Genomic DNA, 15,318 nt, shown 5'->3' with positions numbered 1-15,318 from the left:
ATCACAACTGTACCAGCTAGGAGCCCACTCTAATATCCTGCACGGAAAACATCATGTACTATAACTTCTCATGACATTGATGGGGAGAGGAATGACCTACAACACTTCTCGCAGCATGGGAACAGGCATGAGTTTGTCCTGCTAAAATCAATGCAGCTTATTAGCGTCCAGTGGTGGAAGAGCTTAGAAAAACAGGAAAGTGCATTGTTTTCATTCGGTGGTATTGCATGTAATGAGAGATGTGACTTTTCAGATTAAAAGAGACAACTGTCTTCAGGGAAAAAAAGGCGCCAGAATAAAAACGGCTAAGAAATTACTCAGCATGTTTGAGGATTTAGATTCAGTTAGGGCACTGATCACAAGCCGATTGAATGCAATAGAAGGATCCCCATTGATTTCATTCGGCTTTGGATTGGGCCCTTACTACCTGACTTAAAAATATGTAGGCCCAAATCTTCAAAGGTATTTAGAAACCTAACTCCCATTGAAATCTTTGGGGATCCTAGGCTGTAGCTCATTTGTTCCTCTAATCAATTTGTATTTAAGGACATGAAAAAACATTAACCCCTCATTCACCATAGTTCCTTGCCTTTCAGAGGGAGGTGTACAATTTTAAGCATTGAAACTGAACTGTGGGGATTGTTTTGGTGCGTATCCCATTCTGATGTTCTTATTGCATCTAATGACCCATGGGGCCAGCTGTATAGCTGTCAACTTACCTGTGCTCCTTTTATCTCTGAGCTTTATCTTTTCAATCCAGGATCTCTCTCTACTGATTTATAATAGTCTTGCAGCATTGAGAGCCCTGGAGAAGTGCTATTCTACATTTAAATACACACATCTGTATGTGTTGTACGTTACTTTGTACTGCACTGCTAAAATGATGCTATGAATTTTTTTTTATTACAGGTTATATAAAATACACATATTTATTTTTAGGGAGATTGGTCACCAGGGCTTGAAAAAAAATCTGCCATCTCCTGTGGGCCCAAGCTACCAGCCAGGTAAATATCTTCGGCCTATTGTTCCTCACAAAGGCTGGACCCTATTTCCTCTGAGGCTATAGCCCCTGCATTTCAAAGAATGATAGTTGTGTGCTGTATATAATTGTAATGTATTATCAATCTGTTTCTTGTAAGATAATTTACTACTAGGGCCAGTAAAATAGCAGAAAAAATAGTCATTTAATGTAATTGATGAATTCTACTAGTAGTAATCTAATAATATATGTGCTGAATAAGATCTGACTGGCTTTAGAACTGGGTGACTATAAAATAAGTGTTAATATAACGTGAGCTACGTTCTCTGTCAAGCTGTCTCAAGTGGTTCAGGACTGTGACTACCAAGTTCAGGGAAGACTGTCAAGAAACAGGGCATACACCCAAATTGGTTGTGAGTTCTATAGTTAGATTTCACCAACCAAGTATCAAGTCTGAACTCCTCAGGCACTAAAACAGCTGTAACATGGAGTCACAGAGCCCCTTGGGTACTGTGATCTACTTTGCAACCCAGGCAAGTTTGGCTTTGTGATAGATAGTCCCTTACATCAAAAATCACAATTACTTCCAGTCCCAAAAGACCAGTCACTTACCCATTGCACCTTAGATCCTATACCAAAGACAACGCTTGTAGCCAATCCTGTAATAAGTGAACTAAAGATTTATTAACTAAGAAAAAGAAATAAGAATTATTTGCAAGGATAAAGCAGGTAAACATACACACACACAAATGAGTCACGGTTTTAAGTTCCTAAAGGTAATAGAAGTTTCTATAATAAGCAAGCTCTATATGTCCTTTAGGGTTAACCGAGGCCAAGCAAGGGGATCTTCTGCTTATGCTTAATAATTCTTGCCCCTCAGAGTCCAAGCAGCATAAAGATGCCGTTTCTTCCTGTCAGGGAATTTTATTCCCTTCCCCCAGAGTTCAAACAGATGAGACAGGTCTCCATGAAGATCTCCTCGTCATGTGTGCGGGGGAACAATCAATAAAATCTTTTGTCCTCTGATGTTCCACAATGGTTTGTCTGGTGTCTATGGGCCTTCTTTTGCTGGGCAAGAGAGAACACCCCCTGTGGTAAACTATTATTTCACACTTGCTTAATACTTCTCTCCTGACTGGGCGGCGGAGGGTTACAGTTTCAAAGCAAAAACTTTTCTAGTGCAAAAACTTAAATATTACCTTTATAATGTGGGATACAGATATAGTGAAATTACTGCATGTAGCAACTTAAAAGCATTTGATAAAATCTATACGCATTTTCATAAACCTAATATCTATTTTAACAATACCAACACACAGGTGATCCAGACTGGTTTCCAGCTATGTATTTGTCAGTGTTCAGTTGAGGCCTACAGGCCTTGGCATGAGCTGGCCCGTGGTCCACTAGCATCACAAATATATTTGCTGAATATTATCTGACTAGCTATAGAACTGGTTGACTATCCAATAAGTGCTCATACACAACAATCTCTAATGAATACCGGAGACAGGGGATTCAGTTTGCTGAGTACCATCTAACCAAAAGGTTTGTCAGGCTGTTCTCAATAGGAGCTGTTGAATGATGAGATTTTTTTGAAAAATCTGGCTCTTCATGTCCCATCTAGTCTCTTGTGTGCCCTAAAGTGCAAGGTAACATGAATGTTCTTCGGTTCCTTTGTAACTGGACGTCACAGCATCTGGGAAAGTTAAATGGCAGCTTAATTTTCATATCTAGAGGCTTCTCATTAGCACAGCTTCCCATAACATCAGTTTAATCTGTGTATTGTTCTATTGCATTATGGAAAATCATAGAAATACATATCTGCTAGAGCTAAGCATATACGCTTTTGTAATCAGTCCCTGACAGCATCTGTCTAAACAATGCAGGAAAATCCTTGGGCTTGGTTTGTTATTAGAGAATGGGACTGTTTGTTTATTCAGTAGAAGGAATAAAACACATTGAGAAGAAGCCAACAGAGAGACACTGACTCAGTTATAAAGACTTCCAACTTGCAGCTACAGGATATTTCAGTTCCAGCATTTCACATCAATAATAAACAATCTTCATGGGAATCATGAAATAAGAAAATGAATTGAGGGCTAGGATCTATATATTTTTTAATTTTGTGCTTGTTGTAGTTACATTAGGTTCGATTTGGAGATTGTAAAGAAACATGTTCCATATCACAAGAGCCTGAATTTAAAATGGTTTCAGAGTAGCAGCCATGTTAGTCTGTATTCGCAAAAAGAAAAGGAGTACTTGTGGCACCTTAGAGACTAACCGATTTATTTGAGCATAAGCTTTCGTGAGCTACAGCTCACTTCATCGGATGCATCCGATGAAGTGAGCTGTAGCTCACGAAAGCTTATGCTCAAATAAATTGGTTAATCTCTAAGGTGCCACTAGTACTCCTTTTCTTTTTGTGAATTTAAAATAAATGTTTGCCAGATACGTGAGGCATTATCAATAATTCATCATCCTAATTCTTCTGAGATGATCTGTTGATGCAAACCGTTGGCGCACATGGTACTAATATGAGCATTTATGTGATTTACAGAGCTACAAAATAGCAAATAACTAGAAATTTCTTCAAGTGACAGCCTGGATAGGCTCTTGAACATCAGAAATGGTGTATGTGACTGACACAGTGTAGTATAAATCATGCTTGTCTTTTCTAAGTGGCCTCTAGTGGTCTCAGGGTATAAGTAAATGCACTTAGACTGGCATCTTCATAGTCCATTTCCAATACCTGATTGACAGGTTATATTTTATATTATTATGGGTTTTTTTTTTTTAGATCTTTAATAACTCCTTAGTCCCCTGGATGTTTGGTGCTCACAGCAGGACATCTTGGAAAGGGGTGTTAATGTATCTCTATAAGGTGTGTCCTGACACTCACTGTGTATTGGGTCTGTTTTTTCTTAGAAAGGTGTGCCTCGCGCAGCATGCAGCCAGTTGTGTTACAGAAGGGGATAATGTAAAATCTTTCTCAACCCTCTGTTGGGTAGTAAACCTAGAGTAAACATACCAATCCCACAGCTGCAGCTGTGATTTGCCCTCATGTTTTGCAAGTTTAGGTGACAGCCATTCTTTGTTAAACATAGGTTTATTTTAACTCCTTGTCCAGTATCTATGACAGTGCTTATGTATGTATGACATATGCACGCATGCTCACCCACACATCCGTACAACACATACCCATTTTAAAGGGTGTTTTTGAAGATTTATTTACTTCAAAATTGATGGGATTTGTAGATTTTTGGGTGTACTGTCAATGTCATGCACCCTCATGTGTAGTCTGAGAGTCAAGCTTGGTTCCTTGCTCCAGTGCCATTAGGAGCTGGGAGAGCTGAAAGCTCATCCTTAGCCCTGGAGAGCTGGGTGTGTTTCATATAATTGTCCAGCAGCCAGTCTGTTAAAGGAGCAGTCTTGCTGTCTGCTAGAAGTCCCTTCCAACCTTCCTCTGTTGGAGGGATGTTTGCCATGATATACCACCTTGAGGGGGATGAAAGAAAGAAGAAAAATAAGGTAAATCATCAGAATTTGGTTGACCTGGGAGAAGCATAGATGGGATTAAATACAGTGTTTCCTGCATGTATCTGCAGTCCTTTCTGTAAATCAATGCATTCTCTCAGGGGTCTTTTGTGTGATTTAAGAGTGTTGGAGAGTAGTAAAGGGAGGCTGGGTGGATTTGTCGCAGTAGATGTAAGAAGTGTCCAAGTTTATAAGCCAGAATATGCAAAATACATGCCTAATGTAACTCTCTTGACTTCAGTGGAGTTAAACCAGGGATGAATTTGATTCCATGTATAAAATAGAAGTACATACAATTATTTTGGACTCAAAAAAGAAGATAATTATATTTTTCTTGTAGCTTACAGTGTGGAAGAGGAATTAAAACTTGATAGTTCCTATTCACAAATGTATCTCTGTCCCTTCTAAGAGAATGATGTAGACTGGAACTTCATTTTGCATCATTTTATGGGCAACAGTTGGCATCCCCTAGCTGAAACTCAGTCAGCTCCATGAGTGACTGAGGATTTGAATAAGCACTGCCACAGTTCATTGGTTTTGTGGTTTTGTCCTGAGACAAAACGGATTTTGTGTGCGTTCTGCAATATGCCAGCACTAAAATGTTCGTCTGCTTTTCCGCAGCGGCTGCGAGGCTTGCTGTCTGAGGCACAGCTGTGTGCAGTGGATCAGCCACAAGCAGGGAAGAACTGGTCCTTGTGGTTTTTGGTCTTGGTTTTGGATACTTGATGTAGGAACTCTCTCTTGGAAGCTTTCAGCACAATGGACCCCACTTCTGGCCTTATCCAAAGTCTACTAAAGTCATTAGAAAGATTCTCATTGACATTAATGATCTTTGGATTAGGCCCTGAATCTGGACCTGGAATATATGGACAAATGCTAGTTTCTGAATAATTTTGATATCACACATTGATAAACAAGTCTCTGTGCACTTCTCTGAAGCTTGATTTCAGTTCTGTGGCAAGGCTCTTGCATTTTGTGGTACTCCAGTACAGCAGTTTGGCTATTCTGTGGCAACTTCAGATTATTGAAAACCTTTGTTTTTTAAAATTTATTTAGATATAAAAATAAATACCATTAAGAATGATAACGTAAGAAAGCTGTTTCAGGTACCACATGCTAGGTAATGATAATAATAATAATAAAAAGAACTCCAGGCTTGTAAATTTAAACTGGTTCTTTATTAAGAGAACAATTTACAGAGATGCCGCAACTGCAGCCAGCATTCTAGCCATGTGGACACAGATTGACTTCCTGATGCCTCTTCCAAACTCTTCCCTCCTGCAACCTGTGCTCCTCTCTCCTGTTTCCATGATTTCTGAAAAACTCATCCTATAAATTGATATTACATTGCATTTATTTTATGCTGTCACTACATGTTAAATTTTCAAAATGTCTCAGAATTTTGTATCGAGAATACATACATTCATTTTCAGAGTTGCTGGCCAGCACTAATAGTAGGAATGTTGGCATTCCAAAATGTAATTATTAAATTTCAGAGTTAACATCCCATTGAGAAGAATAGGGGCATCCCCACAGAGCTTTGTCTCGGAGCTATTTTCTCAAGTTTTGTGCAGATTCAAGAAGAAAACATTTCATTGGTTAATATTCTCTGTTCAATGTTAGGCAAATTTTCTTCTCAAGCATAACAGCTAGAAATGTATTTTTTGTTTGTTTTGTTTTTTAATGTAAGCTTAAATTGTGGAGCACAGCTCTGTAACAAGGGGTGGACATTCAACAGTTGTGCAATTCCAGAGTATAAGAGGCCCAGTTTATGAAGCGACCATCAAACTAATGCTCACGTGAGTGACCCATTAGGCTTCTCTGTGGCTTATGCTATCATTTCAATAGGGTAGAAAATCCATGTTAGACTCACATTTATTCCCTGATAGCCTCTCTGACCTTCTCCTATTCCTTAAACCTGCTTTGCTCTGCCCACACAGACTTCCCAGCCAGTTCCCTACAAGACAAAGATTCTCCAATTTTTGCCTACATAGAACAGATACAGAGTGACTTGAACAAATTGGGCTGACGGCCTATTTGCACTATTGCTGATGGAAAGTAAGTCAGCTTCACAACTGCAGCTGGGTTGATTTGCATAAGCATCCCCATAATGCCTGGTTTTGCCTAAGGGAGAAGAAACCTTTGAGGAACACTAGAGCACCACTGAAAATACACTCATGTATGTGCATGATGCATGACCTTTATTTTGTGTAATTTTAAAACTGTACTGACTGGAATAGCTTTAGGACACACACACATCTCCCTTATATGATGGTCTGATGTGGATGGCAATCATACAATCATATCCCAGCATACCTATGTACAATACAAATAACATAACGCAAGTTGGGTGTTGACTCTAACTCAGCGGACAAGAATAATGACTAGTCAGATTCAGTTCATTTTTTGAGCATTTCTTAAAACCAAACCAAGAATGTAGGTGCCTGCTTCAGTGGAACAGGCAGCTTGTCCCAGGTCTTTGGAGTGGTAATTTTAAAAGTTTGCCTGCCTTTTGTAAGGTCTGATCCTACTCTTCTGACTTTAGTGAGAGTTTAGTCTGAGTCAGGACTGTAGGGAAGGGCCTGTGGGTATAAGGTTGCTGTCGCTGCAGGGGAAATATTGGAGGAATGAGAATAAGTGTAGATTAGAGAGGCCTTTTTGGCAGGAAGAAAGAGCAGTTTGCCTATAACACCTAGTCAGGGGTGCTCTGTGTGTGTGTGGGGGGGGGGGAGGGAGAGCAGGAAGGGCGGGAGGCCTCCTCCCGCCCCTGAGTTTTGTACAGGAGGTGTGCAAGCTCCCAGGTAGAGCTCTTAACTACAGCCCAGCATTAGTGTGAAATGTATCCGATGAAGTGAGCTGTAGCTCACGAAAGCTTATGCTCAAATAAATTGGCTAGTCTCTAAGGTGCCACAAGTACTCCTTTTCTTTTTGCAAATACAGACTAACACGGCTGTTACTCTGAAACCTGTGAAATGTAAGTTCTGCAGAGAAGAGGTGCCCCTGGGGCGGGAATCAGTATTTTGTTTACAAACAGAGGCAGGGTGATTAAGATAAGAAAGGGTTGGTGATTAAATTAAGTATCTGGAAGTCTAGCCTGTAAAACAGGAATCCCTGAGGGGTAGGGTGGGGGGTGGGGTTATTTTAGAGAGAACATAGGGGACTCAAAAAATACAGCCAAGCCCTGTGAGCCAAGGTTACATTCAGAAAAGGGGGAGGTTTGGGAGTATAGGTGAAAAGAAGGGGTCAAAACCCAGGGAAGGGATAGCAGTGGTACAGAGAAATTCCCACTCTACCTGTGGTACTTATGTGGCCCCATCAGCATAGTATCTGTGCACCTCACAAGGTCTAAACCAGGGGTAGGCAACCTATGGCACGCGTGCCAAAGGCGGCATGCGAGGTGATTTTCAGTGGCACTCACACTGCCCGGGTCCTGGCCACCGGTCCAGGGGGCTCTGCATTTTAATTTAATTTTAAATGAAGCTTCTTAAACATTTTAAAAACCTTATTTACTTTACATAAAACAATAGTTTAATTATATATTAAAGACTTAGAAAGAGACCTTCTAAAAATGTTAAAATGTATTACTGGTACGCAAAACCTTAAATTAGAGTGAATAAATGAAGACTCGGCACACCACTGCTGAAAGGTTGCCAACACCTGGTCTAAACTATTTCTCCTCACAGCCCCTCGCTGAGGTGGAGCAGGGCTGTTATCCGCAATGTACAGTGGGGGCACTGAGGCACACACAGACTAAAGGCCAGATTTTCAAAGGTATTTAGGCACTGAGTGGGATTTTCAAAAGTGCCAAGAAGGTTAGATGCTTTGTAAACCCCATTAGATGCCTAGCTGCATCTTTGGGTGCCTAAAAGATTTTGAAATTCTGTCCATAAGGCAATGGCCTGAGGTCAGACAGGAAGTACATGGGGGGCAGGGCCGGGGGAGCGAGTAGAACACAGGTCTCTCATGGCTAGCTTCCTATCCAACAGACCAGCTTCTCTCTCTGCTGTATGCTGGGGAAAAAAAAAAGAGGACTCTGATAGATGAGAGCAAAACCAAGGTGGCTAGGTCTCTGAGATGCCAGCAAACAGTCCCAGGAAGTTGGGATGCATGCCATGGTTGACTGTATGAAAAGCAGCACAGAAGTCAGGAAGGATGGAGAATGAGAGTCAGATGAGAAGACATCACTTAATTCCCTAGGGGTGGCAGGTTCTGCCTCAGGCTGGGTTGTACAACAATAGCTGCTGTGCAATTTTACATCATTTTTGTTCTGAGTTCTAGAAAAGGAAGGAACGAGAAAGTGTCATATGAGTATCAGATGTGTTTATGCCTCAAATTCTCAGGATTTCATCTGTATCCAGGCCAATTCCAGAACAAAGAACAGAAATTGCATCCACCGAGTCCATAGAGTCAACGATTATTGACATTATATGTATTTGTCACTGGGCACCATCTGTGTGCTCAGCACTGTTCAGAATATGGCAGAGAATGTAGTTCCTGGGCCAATGTGTATAAAATGTGTAGCCCTGGATAGGATGGCTCAGATATTTAAGTATGAAGTGTATAGTTATTGACCACACATGTTATCACGTGTTCACTGTGATGTTAATATCTACCACTAATGGCGATAGAAGTTTTACTTAATTAAGGACTAGAAGATTTGACCCTCCAACTCTCTTTCAAGAGGAAGAACTGCTCAGAGCTCCTGTGCCTGTTTATTTTCCTTTCCTGCCTGCAGTGGCCCTGATATACGTCAGAAGTCTCTGGTTTTTTCCTCAACTTTAAAATGTGGAATTTTTTTGATGTTTGGTTTTAAATATTTTCCTGTGAGAACTGCGACTCAATCGCTGTAGTGTAGCCTTCTGGAAAGTAACTAGCCTTTAAATAGAACTAAAAGCAATGTTGCCAACTCTCATGATTTTGTCATGTGTTTCATGATGATCATTGTTTTCCTTAAAGCCCCAGCTCCTGGAGTCAAGTGAATACATGATGATTTCAGCCTTCATTCTTAAAGAAAAATGAAGTTTCTAGCCCTCGTGGCTGTGGAGAAAGCTTCAAAATGTGACTCCAGTGTACCCTAAAGGCTCAAAAAGCAGAATGCAAATAAAAAGATCACCAAATCAATTATTTTTACATAATCTCATGAGTTTAAAGCCAATCTCATGATTTTTGGTGAGCCTGATTCATGGTTTTTGAACATTTGGGATTGGCAATACTGTGAAAGTGACTTGAAAGTGTCACTTTCACTCCTGTTTGATGTCAGTTTCTAGTCTATTATTTGTAGTGGGGTAACACCCCTACAGCCCCAGACGGGTGCAGTATAAACTCATGGGGCCTTGCCCTAGTAGGATGTTTCCAAAAGTTAAATGATCTGTTCCAAGCTTGGTGAACTGCAAAAAAGTGATAGAAAGTAATCGAGATTTTTCTACAAGTATTTCAATTGTGGTATTCAAGAGTTAGTAACAAAGTAAGGACATATATTAAAATTTTAAATCTAACCAGTATCCCTTAAGTGACTTGACACAAGATGTGAGAACATGTTAGTATTAGAGCTGAGTGGGTCTAACATTTATTTAATTCTCTTTTTTAATATAGGAATTAGATACAGTGCTCCTATCAGCTAATTTCTGAGTTATTATCTGCAAAAAAACCCTAGAGTTTTCAGGTGCCTGAGTAGCCCTTGGAATCACGATTAAAGTTGCCCCCCCGACCCAAAATCTGAAATGGCGCCCCTGCTAGATGTACTTGAATGCAATTACATTTAATTTTAATTTTTTAGTGTTTACAGCCTTTGGTGTCTATTCTGCCCTTGATACATTTGTACAACTCCCATTAATGCAATGGCAGTTCTTTATGTGCTGAGGGAAGTGCAGACCCTAATGCAAACAGTTACTAGTGAATACATTCTTGGAGTTATCCGTCATTCCAAAAAAAAACCCAACAAAATTCAACTTCCCACCCTCTCTTTTATTTAATTACTATTGTCAGAAATTGCATTATCTTTAAAAAAAGTTATAATATTTAACTATAAACCAACATCTGGCACGATATGGACCACTTCTGCTTTCTGTGTAGATAATCCGCATCAAATTACAGTTATAATTACTGTTTATCTTGCCAGCTACTGTGAACCATTGAATCTTTTTAAAGAAAGCAAATAAGGAGCTCGCTTGCTTACAGTTCACCAGTGTTGTCTTTACCATACATTAATAGCTACTGACTCAGCTTATTCCTGTTTGGAAAATATTTCTATTCTGTTATCTGTGTTTCGACAGATGCTTATTAGAATGACTACAAGTGAAATTTGGGGCCTGATTCTGAATTCAGTTACACGAGGGTAGAATCAAATATTTAATCATGGTGTTAAATGTTGTAGATTGCTCCCCAAGTCTTTACTGCTAGAAGCAGAGTATTCAGGTCCTGGCCCCTAATTAACATTATCTCATTGACCGCAAATCTCCTATCTTTTATTTCTTTAAAGATTTAAAAAACATGTGTTAAAGAAACCTCTATAACCTTCCCCATATTGCCATTGTCAAGAAATCCTTAACTGAATACATCTGTAGCCTTAACATTAATATATTTTCAAGGAAATTAAAATATATTTCTTAAGTCTGCAGAGATCTGATTTTCTCTTGTAAATTACTGTTTGTGGTTCGTAGGTGCTCCCATAATAAAATCAAGGATTGGGTCTCATTGTGCCAGGCACTATACAGAAAAATCACAGAGGATGGTCCCTGCTCCAGAGAGTCCAACAGTCAGACAGGTTGCAATCGAGGGACTAAATAGATAAACGTGGTGAGACTCTTTTGGAGGAAATCTCAGGTCACCACCTGCCCACTCAAAATCATTTAAAATATCAAATATTTTCTACAAACAATTCATGAATAAGTCACAGTCCAAGAATTATCACAAACACCTAAAGCACTTAATGGAGTGGACCTGCTTTAGGTGGTTTGAGATGTTATCTTTCTTCCATTTTCACATGAGTAGCCATATTGAATTAATGGGATATCTGAGTAGGCTGAGCTTGACTCATGTTGCTTCATAAAAATAAATAAAATGTTACTCTAAAATAAAAGCCATCTTCAAAAAATGAGGCTGCTAAAGCCACAGACACCTAGTGCAGGAACGTTACTCTGGTTTGAAAAATATGGGGGTCTTGGTGTTGTCACTGAACATGTAAGGTAAAACAGGTTCTAGGAATACATGAGATTTTAATACACTACAAAAAACCGAGAACCTTATTCAATACACCAGAATGGCTCACTTAATATATTTTTGGATAGATTATGTTACATTCAGTATACAGTTATATTCAGATTAGGTTGTAAATGAGCAAATCAACACCATGTTTCTGGCTCCAGTCCCGATATTTTAAAACCCTTTCAGTGGCAGAAAAACTCTGCTATTAATTGGATGTCATTGCAGAAGAAACAAGAGCTCTTGAGTTATTTAGATATCCTAAGGCTGCAAAACAGTAAATTGCATTTGTTTTATTACACATGCCAAAGTCAGGGACGCTGGAGAAATAAACTACTTTCAAATTGTTGGGATGATTGGAAGAGGTGGTAGAGACTTAATACCTTGCACGTCTAGAGACATGGATTCATACAGTACTACTCTAAGCAACAAACAAAATATGTTTGGCCTCATTCAGATCCCTAGAGGGCATTCATACCCCTATGGCACCATATAAATATAACATGAATTAATAATTCACATCGTACACAATACAAAACATTTCAGCATGATGGCAATTCTCTTCTCTGAAGAATCCTAGTGCTAGCAAAGCGGAAAAGGTGCAGTGCAGAGGTCTGGGACATTTGCAGAGGTGTGCTGGAAAGATTGCAGCATGCTTGGGTTATTTTAGTCAACCAGGGATTGAGCGCAAGGAGTTCCAGAGCTAAAAGCATCAACTCTACAGCTTGAATTAAAGAACCAGGCTCACTCTGAATCTGGGGCCTTTAATAGACTCTCATTCTCTGTGGATCAGGATGTGTAAAAAACACTGACCAGTGGGTTATACTTGGTTCTAGCCAATGATATCCAATCCCTACTTTCATGAACATCTACATATAATACAAAGGGGAGAGTGTGTGCATGTGTGTTTAAAGAGTGCGAAGAAGAAAAAAAATCCCATTAGTTGAACTAAGGTGGAAGTAGCACAATGAACATTCATGTGACTTTTTAAGATCAAAGGAAAGTGGGGTGGGCGGCACTGCTCAGTATGTACTTAAAGGTTTTTGATATTTAGCAGATATAACAACAGTCAGTTAACTAGCCTGAGACTTAAATCTTCAGTTAATCACAAAACATGTTATCATTCAATGTTTCAAACACATTCAGTGATCATAGAATCATAGAATTGGAAGGGACCTTGAGAGGTCATCTAGTCCAGTAACCTGCACTCATGGCAGGACTAACTATCTCTAGACCATTCCTGACAGGTATTTATCTAACCTGCTCTTAAAAGTCTCCAGTGATGGAGATTCCACAACCTCCATAGACAATTTGTTCCAGTGCTTAACCACCCTGACACTTAGGAAGTTTTTCCTAATGTCCAAGCTAAATATGCTTTGCTGCAATTTAAGCCCATTGCTTCTTGTCCTATCCTTAGAGGTTAAGAAAAACAATTTTTCTTCCTCCTCCTTGTAACAACCTTTTACATACATGAAAACTGTTATCATGTCCAGACTAAACAAATCCAATTTTTTCAATCTTCCCTCATAAGTCATGTTTTCTAGACCTTTAATAATTTTTGTTGCTCTTCTCTGGACTCTCTCCAATTTGTCCACATCCTTCCTGAAATGTGACACCCAGAACTGGACACAATACTCCAGTTGAAGCCTAATCAGTGCGGAATAGAGCGGAAGAATTACTTCTCATGTCTTGCTTACAACACTCCTGCTAATACATCCCAGAATGACGTTCAATTTTTTTGCAACAGTGTTACACTGTTGATTCATATTTAGCTTGTGGTCCACTAAGACCCCCAGATCCCTTTCCACAGTACTCCTTCGTAGGCAGTCATTTCCCATTTTTGTGTGTGTGCAACTGATTGCGCCTTCCAAAATGGAGTACTTTGCATTTGTCCTTATTCAATTTCATCCTATTTACTTCAGACCATTTCTCCAGTTTGTCCAGATCATTTTGAATTTTAATCCTATCCTCCAAAGCACTTGCAACCCCTCCCATCTTGGTATCATCCACAATCTTTATAAGTGTACTCTCTATGCCATTATCTAAATCATTGATGAAGATATTGAACAGAACCAGACCCAGAACTGATCCCTGTGGGACCTCACTTGTTATGCCCTTCCAGCATGACTGTGAACCACTGATAACTACTCTCTGGGAATGGTTTTCCAACCAGTTTTGCACCCACCTTATAGTAGCTCCATCTAGGTTGCATTTCCCTAGTTTGTTTATGAGAAGGTCATATGATACAATATCAAAAGCTTTACTAAAGTCAAGATATACCAGGTCTATTGCTTCGTCCCATCCCCAAGACTTGTTACCCTGTCAAAGAAAGCTATCAGGTTGGTTTGACACGATTTGTTTTTGACAAATCTATGTGGCTGTTACTTATCACCTTATTATCTTTAGATGTTTGCAAATTGATTGCTTAATTATTTGCTCCATTATCTTTCCGAGTATAGAAGTTAAGCTGACTGGTCTGTAATTCCCTGGGTTGTCCTTATTTCCATTTTTATAGATGGGCACTCTATTTGCCCTTTTCCAGTCTTCTGGAGTCTCTCCCGTCTTCCTTGATTTCTCATAATTGGAGATGCTGGGTAATATACCGGTAACTTCTTTTTATTTATAATGTGTGTTAAGGATTTTGTTTAGCTTGAATTGAGTGGGTTATATTAGGCTTTCATCCATATGATTTTGCCAGCTTGTTCTGGTTTTCCCTTACAATATGAAGATAAAGCATTCTCTTCCTTCCTCTTTCTCCAAGCAATGCCTTGCACGCTGAGTAATCAATTAAACTCATGTTAAGTGGCTGTAAAATGTTACCATTCTGATTTGGTAGCAGTTTATACCCATTTTACACACGTGTAAGTGCAGGGCAGTGCAGAATCAGAGCCACAGAATATTATTCTGGTCTCCGTTACACTGATGTACATCTAATATAATGCCTTTGATGTCAGTTAAGTTATATTGTATTTGCACTAGAATAACCAAGCAAAATTTGAACCGTGGGCTCAAAGTGTTCTCTGAAAGACATGCACACAACTGCCATTGGCTGCAGTGGAATAATTTCAGGGGAGGACTTTGGAGGAAAATATGTGCATACATCAGAGCAAAAGTTTGGTCAGTAATTTTATTTTGATCTAATAAATTATTGCAGAGCCAACTACATCTACATATATTTTTCTCTTTTGTTTTTTGTTTAATGCCTATTCATGGATTAAAGAAACAAAACAAAACAAAAAACAAGAACATTCTGGCAGCAGAATTGTTCAGTGGTGTTTTTTAATGTACAACTTTATGTAAGTGGGGGGGCAAATTGTCCTCTCAAGCAGATTGACTCACTTTACATGTGGGGAAGAGACAGCTGAACAGCCAGGAGGGAAATCTGCCATTCAGAAAAAGTATTGTAATAAATCTACCCTGAGACTGCATGGTTTGTTTTGAATGTTAGTTTGCGTTTGATGGTTCTAATCTAACTGAAGTCTTTATCATACTGTTTGAAATTGTACCTTCAGGGCTGAGATGATCACTGAAACTTGCAAAGGCATTTGATGTTTATTCCGTGTTGCTCAGTGCATTTATATCGCTGCACAAGGAGTTTCTCTTTC

General features: G+C 39.4%; 1 protein-coding gene across 3 annotated transcripts in view; it reads left to right on the top strand.

Moving 5' to 3' along the window:
* The window catches only part of NCKAP5 (NCK associated protein 5), a 587,437-nt gene that overhangs the window by 16,808 nt on the left and 555,311 nt on the right, over positions 1–15,318 (top strand). The window contains exon 2 of one of the 3 annotated variants that reach the window (XM_074967244.1): positions 940–1,004. The exons of the other annotated variants lie outside the window; for them this stretch is intronic. The gene's annotated coding sequence lies outside the window, so the exon portion shown is untranslated. The remainder of the gene's footprint in view (positions 1–939; positions 1,005–15,318) is intronic. 3 annotated transcript variants of the gene reach the window in all.

Source organism: Natator depressus, chromosome 11, assembly GCF_965152275.1.
Source record: "Natator depressus isolate rNatDep1 chromosome 11, rNatDep2.hap1, whole genome shotgun sequence".
Classification (NCBI taxonomy): Eukaryota; Metazoa; Chordata; order Testudines; family Cheloniidae; genus Natator; species Natator depressus.
The sequence above is the reverse complement of the archived record's forward strand: the minus strand, read 5'-3'. Positions and strand labels throughout refer to the sequence as shown.